Here is a 10,983-nt window from a genome sequence, read left to right on the forward strand (position 1 = left end):
CAACTTGCATCACCTCTTGGGGGCACTGAAGTCATAATTCTTCCGTTCCCCATGTGTCCTAACCAGGCAGGAGCTGCATGGCTGTCTAAACCCTTGTGGGTTTGTGATAAATGGGTGAGTGTTGAAAGAGAAAGGCAAACAAACTGCTTTCCCAAAGAAGTCGGGAGACGTCCTCGACAAGCCCTGGACAGAGCAGAGAATGGGCTCCGCCAGGAGCTGGGGAGAGCCTCAGGGAGGCTGCTATGTCCAGGACTTCAGCCTTACTGCACCTACCCTACCAGTCTGTGCCCTGAGGACCTGAACTTAGCCAGGTGTGTGGATATCTGCTGCAGAATGTGCTAAGTGCCCAGAAGAGAGGCCGGGGAGACAAAGGCAGCAGGGCAGGATGGCAGAGGGGACACCTCCGCCATCCAGCCTCCTCTTTCCGTCTGGCGCTTACGCATCTGGGTGCCACACACTTCCTGTGCTGCCCAAACCAGCGCCAGCCCAGTTCTAGAGGGAAGTAAGAGAACACGCACAGCAGAGGCCTGGAAGTGGCCAGGGAAGGAGGAGAGGCCAAACGCAGCACCTGAGCACTTTCTTTTTGGGAGGTGCTACGAGGCATGCAAAAGCAAACAGTAATGGCTCTCAGTAACTTCAGCAGGTGCCAGCGCTCAGCAGCCGCCCTTCCAAAGAGGGGTCGCTGGCAGCTGCAGCATCAGGCAGAGTGGCTGCATAGGACGCTTTTTCTAGTGCTGTTTGGCTTCACGGTTCTCCAACACAGATGAGCTGGGGGGTGGATGGTTTTAAGATCCATTTGTGTACCGTGAAAGCACATGGCCTGTCTTCCCAAGAGTTTCTGCATTTCCAACTTTTTAATCCACAGTAGAAAAGAGTCTAGAAAAACTAGTTGCAGTTAGAGCAGGTTTTCCTTGTGCCAGTGTCCTCATCTCCTCCCCCTGAAAATGACTCCCCAAGGAACCTCCTCTCCAGCAGAATGTCATATTGTCTCTTAAAATAAGAACAAAAGCAGCAGAGCCAGAGATGGAGCAGAAAAAGCGAGATGTGACATTCCTCCTACATTTACTTCCTCAGGTCCTTTTCCAGGAGTAAATGGCCATCGTGCGCCCATGGGAAGAGTGCTGCATCCACGGAGGACCTGGGCCAACAGTGCTCTGAAATGGGTTTCATGAAAGCATCTGTGACTCATCCCTGTCCAAGAATGTTTTCATGAAGATTCAGCAGAAGCGATGTGCCAGGTCAGCAAATACAACTGCAAAACTGGGGCCTGCCAGCCTGGCCAACACAGCAAGACCCCGTCTCTGCTAAAAATTAAAACTAAAATTAATTAGCTGGGTATGGTGGCTGTAGTCTCAGTTACTCAGGAGGCTAAGGTGGGAGGGTCACTTGAGTCCAGGAGGCCGGGGCTACAGTGAGCCGTGATTGCACCACTGCACTCCAGCCTGACGCCGTCTCAAAAACAAAACAAAAAAACCTGGGGCCTGAATGCAAAGTGAAACACTTGCTCCCGTTAATCGTAGCACTTGCATTACAGGCCAGGTGGCTCCTAGCATCCGTCCGCAGCACAAGGCCATGTTGTGTAGCAGCACATCCCTAGTCCAGCCGCAGGGAGCTGCCTGCAAGGGGAAGTGGTGAGCAAACAGCTGCACAGCAGCAGGGAAGCTCCATCTGCCTCTCACTTCACGGCCCTCCCCAGCTGCTGCAGAGATGCTGGGGGTCCCTTCCACACGCAGGCCTATGTTCTAGCTAATGAGAGCCAGGAGACTGGGAAGATTAAGCAGAGCCCTTATGAGTGATCTGGCAAACCCCACTGCACTTCAAAACAGATCCCTAGATTCTGGGCTTCACCTCATTTAAAAAGGACATTGTGTATACTGTTTCAAGTACATAAAATAATGAGGAGATGAGAAAGAGGAAAGAAAAATAGTTTTCAAAAGCTATCCTTTAATTCCCTCAGAAGCACAGCTCTCAGTGTCTACAAAGGGCTTAATCTGTGCTTGGTCGGTGGACAGAGTAGTCCATGTGCTTGGCCCAGTGTCCTACTCTGTGAACATTCTAACTGCATGAGCACACTGGGCAGCTGCCTGGGACCGGGGACTGGCACTGTAGCCATGACCTTGTGGCTAGTCCCTCCGTGTGACCAAGCTGAAAGGCATTAAGTGGATTAAGCGGCTCCAAGTAACACGGAAGGCACTCTTCCTCTTTTGCAGAACAAGGCTCTCATTTTCAGCTTTAAGCCACTTTATTTCCACTTCTAAGAGTCAGGACTGTTGTTCTGGATCTCAGTGAGACAGCACCCAGCACACCCAGTGGAGTCAGAGAACTCTCAGTCTCTTGCCGATAGCCTGAAAAAAATAGGGACCATGGAGGAAGGTAGGTCAGGCTGCACCCATGGGTCAGAGGACTGGGAATTCCCAGGCGTCACTTGGCCTTTGACATCTGTTCATCTTTAGAGGCCAGTTTGCCAGCAGTTGGCCCATGATGACACAGACAGGGCTAGGGTAGGAGCCATGCGTTAGAGCCAGAGGGCTTCTCCTGAACCTCATTGTCCAACAGCCGCAACTCTGTCCTTAACATATGCTGATGACAAAATGAATGCAGGTAGTTTGAATTCTGCTTACTCAACCTCTGTTGAGTGAATGAGCAGTGAAACGCCTAAGGGGGGCAAAACTGAGCAGTAGTCCCAGATAAAACACACATGGAGTGACTATGCGGTGGCCCATGCTTTGCCAACCAGCAAGCATAACCACTTTATGCCACGAGTATGGTGTCTGTTTGGGATGGGCTGAAGGCTTCCGGGTCCTTCAGAAATGTGCAAAGGACCCCTCTCTCCATGGTGAGTGGACAGGCTCCAGGAGATCCCAAAGGTCATAGAGTCCAGAAGTGAGGTCTAAAATTCCCCTGGGGCGCAAGACACAGAGAAAATAAATGTATTCTAGGGACCCCCAAGACCAGGCCCATGGCGGGGGTGGAAGGCTTCCAGGGAGCTATCAGAGTGCAGCACTTCCATCCTGGAGTCAAACCGTCCACAAACAAATGCAAGAATGCAGAAGGGGGCTGGAGGCAAGAGCAGCAAAGAGGCAGGCCAAGGGTCAGGGAAGGGCAACTGTGAAATAACGAGGTGATTTATACAATTTACTGTATATTTCAAGGTAGCTAGAAGAGAAGAATTGCAATGTTCTCAACACAAAGGAAAAATAAATGTTTGAGATGATGGATATCCCAATTACGCTGCTTTGATCATTGCATATTGTATAGAGGCATCAAAATACCATATATACCTCCAAAATATATACAACTGTTACATATCAATAAAAACTTTAAAATAGAACTTTAAAAACTAACCGCGTGATTTAACACTGGAGCGAAGAAAAAAGACTAGTTTATATCTGTTCTGTAAGATTCATTCATTCATTCAATCACTCATTCTGCGAGTTTCTACAAAAATTTCAAGTTCCAAATCTACATACCTACTGTGGAGGAAAAGGGCTCCTCGGGAGCCAAGGAAACACAGTCGGTCATTGTATTCTAAGCTGTGACTTCTAGTCACGGCAACGTACTTTTCATTGACTGATGAGAATAAACATTCAAATGGACATTCAGAAAACTGTTTCTGCCGGGTGCAGTGACTCACGCCTGTAATCCCAGCACTTTGGGAGGCCAAGGAGGGCGGATCATTTGAGGTCAGGAGTTTGAGACCAGCCTGACCAACATGATGAAACCCCATCTCTACTAAAATACAAAAAATTAGCTGGGCATGGTGGCGGCAGGCATCTGTAATCGCAGCTACTTGGGAGGCTGAGGCGGGAGAATCACTTGAACCCAGGAGGCAGAGGTTGCAGTGAGCCAAGATCGTGCCACTGCACTCCAGCCTGGGAGACAGAGCAAAACTTCCTCTCAAAAAATATTAAAATTAAAATTAAAATTTAAATTTAAAAAACTGTTCCTGGTCCTCTTGTTGTTGGGTAAGAAACCCAATCTCATCGGAAGATGCTCCTCTTCTGACCTCCATGCTTCGAAGGTCCCCCTTCAGAGCTGGCCCAGTGTCAGCCGTGGAATTCTTGCTGGGTTCAGCGTTTCCTTTGTCTCTCGGGCCAGTCTTCAGGTTCTGACAAGTGGGTGAATTTTCCCTAAATTTTCATGTAACACAAAAGGAACTTCTGTGCTAAGGAACTTTGTGGGGGGTGTGGTTTCTTGCTTGTGGCTTGGGTCCTGTCACTTATGTTCCTCTGCTGAGCTTTGCTGGAGGAAGGATTGAGAACACCTGCTACAGCCACAAGCCTAGAGGAGGTGTGGGCGAGCAGAGCTGCCCCGGGGCCCCACTCAGGACACCTGAGCGCCAACACCGGACCTGCTACCAATAGGCTCTTGTGCCTCATTCCCATCACCGTGGGGAAATACAAAAGGGCAAGGGGTAGGGGCAGACCTTAGTCTAGATCAGGATTTCTCAAACTTGGAACTACTGATATCTTGAGACAGAAGATTCTTTGTTGCGGGGATTGTCCTGTGCATTTGTAGGATGTTTAGCAACATCTGTGGCCTCTACTCTCCTACAGTTGTGAGAATCAAAAATGCCTGCAGACATTGCTACATGTCCCCGAAATGGGGCATCCAGCCGCTGGTGTAGACCTGTGATGTGTAATCCAGAAGCCACATGTAGTCACTAACCATGTGACTAGTCCAAATTGAGATGTGCTTTAAGTATAAATGTACACTGGATTTCAAACATTAAATAAAGAACAAAAAAGAATATAAAGTAACCCATGAATATTAATATATTACATTTTATATTATTTATATTTTATATCGATTATTTGTTATAATGATACTATTTTTATACATCAAGTAGATTAAAATATATCATAAGAATTTATTTCATCTCATTTCTTTTTTTTTACTTTTTATAATGTTGCCACTTAAAACAATTGAAATAACACATATGGTCCCATTGTGGCCACATTAGATTTCTACTGGCCAGCGTGGGACTAGACTCAGGCTAAGATCCTCCCAATTCAGGCTAAGGTCCTCCCCATTCAGGCTAAGGTCCTTCCCATTCAGGCTAAGGTCCTCCCTGCTCAGGTAGTCCCAATTCTCTGTGAATGAGTTACTACTGCAGGAACAATAAATCATTTTCCAGCACTATCTGCAGGTAGCTGAGGCGTAACAGAGTGTGGACACAGAATCCCATCAGAAAATTTCCAAGGTGTGTTTGAAACTCTCTCTCTTCTATACTAAACTAAGCAAAACCTGCAGCATCAGCGTTTAGAGGCAACACCCTTCTCCATCCCACAGAGGAAGCAGCCCTAACTGTCAACATCCTGTTCTGGCAAGCCCATGGATGCAACAGGCCCTGGAAAACCCCATGCAGAGGCCTGGGGAAGCCAGCCTCACTGTGGAAACTTTCCACTCCCAGCTACCCATAAGTAAGAGAGCCTGGGACCTGCACTTCTCTGTAGCCAGGAGAGCCAGCTCCTCATGGGAACTGGTGGAGTGCTTCATGATTTACTATCTTTCCACACACATCACCTTTCTTCATTCCTACAACGGTCATGCAGCTGTGAACTAAAATGTCTCCATTTTATATGTGACGAGTAGAAATTTTGCTCCAGAAACGTTTATTTCTCCTTCTCCTTCTCCTTCTCCTTCTCCTTCTCCTTCTCCTTCTCCTTCTCCTTCTCCTTCTCCTTCTCCTTCTCCTTCTTCTTCTTCTTCTTCTTTTTTGATGGAGTTTTGCTCTTGTTGACCTGGCTGGAGTGCAATGGCATGATCTTGGCTCACTGCAACCTCCACCTCCCGGGTTCAAGCGATTCTCCTGCCTCAGCCTCCCCAGTAGCTGGGATTACAGGCATCCGCCACCATGCCTGGCTAATTTTTGTATTTTGAGTAGAGATGGGGTTTCACCATGTTGGCCAGGCTGGTCTCAAACTCCTGACTTCAGCCGATCTGCCCGCCTTGGCCTCCCAAAGTGCTGGGATTATTGCCAGTGGGCCACTGGCCCACTGTGCCTGGCCCATTTCTTCATTTTGATCAAATTAAATGAATTCTAAGCCCAGATGCCACGAGAGTGGTCAGAAATTCAATCTCAGCCCTTTCTCCACTGTCCCGTCTCATCCCAGCTCCTGCAGTTAGTTGTTCCAGAGGCAAAAGTCTAGGGTTGTGAGCAAAGGAGAACATGCATGGTGGCTTCTCTGGTTTTCCTCCCTGGTCATCCTTACTAGATCATTGTCTTGGCCCACCTGGTACCGCAAAGAGCTCTGTGTGCTGCTCACAGGATGCACCACCCCTTGCCAGGTTTGGCCACCTCTGGGAGCTGTGACTGTGACAATCCAGGACTCAAGTTTCTAGTGACCCCCCCTGAATTTTCAACCCACCGACTCTCCCCTAGCCTTGGGAAAGCAACCTGTCTCATCTCTGCTGGGCAGCTAACTCCCCTTGAAAACAAAACCAAACCAAATGCACCAGCCTCAATGGTCTTGTCCTCACATACACTCCATCCTTAGGCACGAGCTAGCGTGATCTCCTGAATGACTTTAAGCTTTCAAAATAAAATCCAGGAGGGAAAATCTGCTTAACACCTACAGCACAAACCTTCTAGCAAGATGAGGAGCTCGAAGGCTAGGAGGCTTTCTGGGAATGGAGGCATAAAAAAAGACAACAGACAAAAGACAACTTAAGATCTCTATAAACGATGTTTTTTTCACCAATGGAGAAACCAGGACTCTGCAAGGTCAAATGACCTGCTCAGGATTACAGTTCTGTTAAGAGTCAGAGGAGGGACTCAAACCCAGTACCCCTGACTCCATCTAAACATATCATGAGCAGCTCCTATTCCATGCTCCACCCTGAAATCACTGAAGAGCATGGAAAGGTATCTGTCTGCTCTGCTTCACCGTAAGTTGATGACTTAGGGAGATCCCCAGGCCCTCAATTCTAGTCCTAGAAACTCCTTCCTCAGAGGAAATGCTCTGTTCCCCACAACCAAGTTAGGGCACACTTCTCTGACTCCCTGGAGCATAGCTGGACCTTGCTGGAACATTTCAACAAGACCTTGTTAAAGAGGTGATATTAACACATTACTAAACTAGATATTCTGATTTACAAGAAATGTTTCTCTCTCAACAGTCTACAAAAATGTTTCTGTTTTCTTTTAAAAAACAAAAGTATTCAGAGAAACCCACAGGAGCTTCAGGGGTTCTGCAAAGAGGTAATTCCAACTGCACTGTTTTCAACCGGGTGGTTCTGGATAGAGGAGTTCATTGGGAAAGCCGGTTTAGAGGAGGTGTGAAATGTAGGGTTATCTTAACAGATGGAGTGCTTCTCAGCCAGGATAACTAAAGGGCTGATCAAAGTACTCTATCATAAAATTATAAAAGGAGCCCTAAAGTTAGAAAGCATCCTGGACATACTAGTAGGCCCAACTGGGGGACTCTGCAGGAATCGTCACGTAGAGTGTGAAGTTTATTAGAGCACCAGAAACAAAGAGCTGGGACTTGATGTCCCCACAGGAGATGAGAATCACAAGACCTAATATAACTTCTAGAAAATGTGTTTGGCAAAGGTTTCTGTTGAACTTTAAAGAAGAAATGTTCTACTCTACTCAATAAGCTTACCACATGCTGCACAGCTAATGATAGAACTGGAAGGATCTACCTATAAAAAAAAAAAGCATGACTTATAAGACATGAGAGAATATAAAACACACACACAAAAAAATCAAGTAATTGTAACTCCTTAGAACACTAGATGCTTGTTGAAAATGACAGCAACAAAAGTTGAGTTTCACAAACACGAAGTTGAACCAAAAAATCCCGACACAAGAGTACACATTCAATGATTCCATGAATATAAAGTTAAAAACCAACAAGACCAGCTGTGAATAATCAGTATGGCAGTTCTTCAAAAAATTAAAAATGGAATTGTCATATAATCCAGCAATTCCACTTCTGGGTATATTCCCAAAAGAATGTAAAGCAGGGCGTCAAAGACATCTTTATACACCCGTGTGCAAAACAGCATTATGTACAACAGCTGAAGGACGGAGGCAACTCAAGCGTCCATCAACAGATGAATGAGTAAACAAAATGTGGTGTATCCACACGATGAAATATATTCAGCCTTAAAAAGGAAGGAGATTCTGATACACGCTGCAGCATGGATAAACCTTGTGAACATCAAGCTCAGCGAAATAAGCCAGACACACAAGCACGAATGCTTTATGATTCCACTTGCATTGAAGTACTCCTAGAGGAGTACTATCCACAGAGACAGAAGGTAGAACAATGGTTGCCAAAGGCTGGGAGCAGGGGAAATGGGGAGTTGTTTAAGGTGTACGGAGTTTCAGTTTTGCAAAATAAAGAGTTGTGGAGATGGACGGTGTTGAGGGTTGCACAACAATGTGAACATGCTTAATGTCACTGAACTGTATACTTTGAAATGGTTAAGATGGTAAATTTTATGTTGTGTGTATTTTACCACAATTATTATTTTTTTAACCAAAGGGAGGAAATACAGGCAAACTAAGCTATGGAACCTGGGAGCTAGTTGTGTTCTATAGTTTAATGGGAGTGCTGGTTACGTAAGCCTTTTTAGTTTTTGAACTTTCATCAAACCAAATATTTAGAATTTTGCCAGTTTTCTCAATGCATGTTATGGTTTAATTAAAAGTTTTTTAGTTTATAGGAACAAAAATTAAAACCTACCTATATAAGAAAGGCCACAAGGATGAAAGAGAATCTAAATTCTAGAATGATATGCTATCCTATTAACTTTTGCTCACATTTTGTCCCATAATAGCTTCTGGAGCTCCCAAGTTTAAAAGCAACGCTGATTTTTGTTTTTATTGCCACTTTGGTTAATGAGCAAGAACAACCACCCCCAAAAGAGTCCATTTTTGTTTTTAAAAAGCTTTCTCTTAGGAGTCCCTCCCACAAGGCTGCTCAGCACAGTCCAAGCTCAGTCAAGCACTTCGAGTACAAAACAACTTGAGTGCGTGGAGATCTCACTGTGTGAGCTTTGTCGGGATTAGGTAAATCACAGGTGCACCCTTACCTGAACCAGCCAGCAGCTTACTCATTAATCAAGTGCTTAAGAAGCTGTTGCTCCAAGTTCCCCTCTCAGCCTGGCAGACTGGTGTCTTTGGACTGGTTCCCAGTTTGGGGCCCCCTCGGCTCCCCTTTTCCACTCTTTGCCAAAACTTCTCCTGCAGGTCCTGTCTTATTCTCTTCTCTGCTGGATTCCCCATGCGGAGTTGGCCTTCAGGTTTCTCCTCCCTGTGTTTCTCCAGCTTTCTCTGACTCCTGCCTGCCAGGCTGCTCTCAAGGCTCAGGTTGTGATCTGAACCAGTTTCTCCACAAGGAGCCCCAGGTCTGTCCTCTCTGAATCATCGTCATTCTTTGTAAAGCTTTTCTTTCTACTTGGATCCTATATCCCTTCCCGCACCTGCCCACGGTCCAAATGCAGCACAGAGCTCACCAAAACCAGCTCTGCATGTCATTCCCATCTGCTCAAGCCTTAAAAATAATAATACTGACTTCTTACAATAGAATAAGCCCTGCATCCAAACAATCTAATGCTCACAACATCTTCATTTTACCAGAGAGGAAACTGAGGCTTGGAGAAGTAACTTGCCTGTGAGCCTATAAAAGTGGCAAAGCTGACCAGGTGTGGTGGCTCACGCTTGTCATCTCAGTACTTTGGGAGGCCAGGGTGGGAGAACTGCTTGAGCCCACGAGTTGGAGACCAGTTTGGGCAACAAAGTGAGATGCCTCTACAAATAATTTTTTTTAAATTAGCTGGGTGTGGCAATGTGCCTATGGTCCCAGCTACGCAGAAGGCTGAGGTGGGAGAATCACTTCAGCTCAGGCAGTTCAGGCTGCATTGAGCCGTGATCACGCCACTGCACTCCGGCCTGGTTGACAGAGCAACATCCGATCTCAAAAAAAAAAAGAGGTGGGAGGTAAAGCCAAGATGCAAAGGTTGCCTGGATTTTGTGTGCTGCTTATTGCACAGGGTAGGGTATGTTCGAAGCCTCGTCTACCTTCTGCTGAGCTGAAGTCCTACTGCTGGGTGCCATTTTCCCCAGGACACCATGGCATTCAGATCCTGCTGGCTTCCTCCAGCCACTGTTAGAAGAACATTAACAGCAAATCGTGGAATGTCAGGGATTCAAATAACTCTTTAGAGGCCCTCTGATTACATCCTTTTGTTTTAAACATCACATATAAGCCCAGGGCCCTCTGTTTACTTTTGATTTTACCCAAATAGAACCAACTAGGGAGCAGATGTGTGCAGCTCAGCAGGAATCCAGCTTTGGGGAAATACTAATGTCTCCAGACTTGGGACTGGCTTTGTGTGAAATGCTTGGTTAGGGGAAAGGGGCTCCCTGCTGAACAACACCAGGAAAACATCTCCCAAAGGCACCTGTGGCATCTTTAAGCTGTGGGTTGCAGGGGTGCCCATAAAACAAACCCTCAAGGTAGAAAATATGCATATTATTTCAGACCCAGCTCTGTCCCCTTGAGGAAACCAGCATGAACAGCCAGCTTTATCCTCTCCTGACAATCCCTTACAATGTGGGAGCAGGGCCCCAGGGTTCCCACAGGGCCTGAAGAGGACATGCCCAGGGCTCCTATAGCCTTAGAGAGCTGCTCACACAATCTGGGGCTGGGTGAGCACCATCAGGCTTATGGAGAGAGACTAGGCCAAAAGTTCAGGCCAGTTCTGTTGAAAGAGAGAATACTTTTTTGAAAAAATTGTATTTCTTCAGAATTTGCTCAGGATTATCAGAAAAGAGAGAAGGAAAAACAAAATCTTTCGTCCTCTAAAGTTGAGCAGGGAAGGGATGGGGAAAGATTTGTTTCCTTTTTTTTTTTTTTTTTTTTTTTGGGAGGGAGTTCTGCTTTTTTGCCCCGGTTTGGGGGAAGTAGTCGGTTTTTCAACCGAACAAAGCGCCCCCCCCCTGTTTCCCCGCCTTTTCCTTCCCTG

Source organism: Theropithecus gelada, chromosome 4, assembly GCF_003255815.1.
Source record: "Theropithecus gelada isolate Dixy chromosome 4, Tgel_1.0, whole genome shotgun sequence".
NCBI lineage: Eukaryota > Metazoa > Chordata > Mammalia > Primates > Cercopithecidae > Theropithecus > Theropithecus gelada.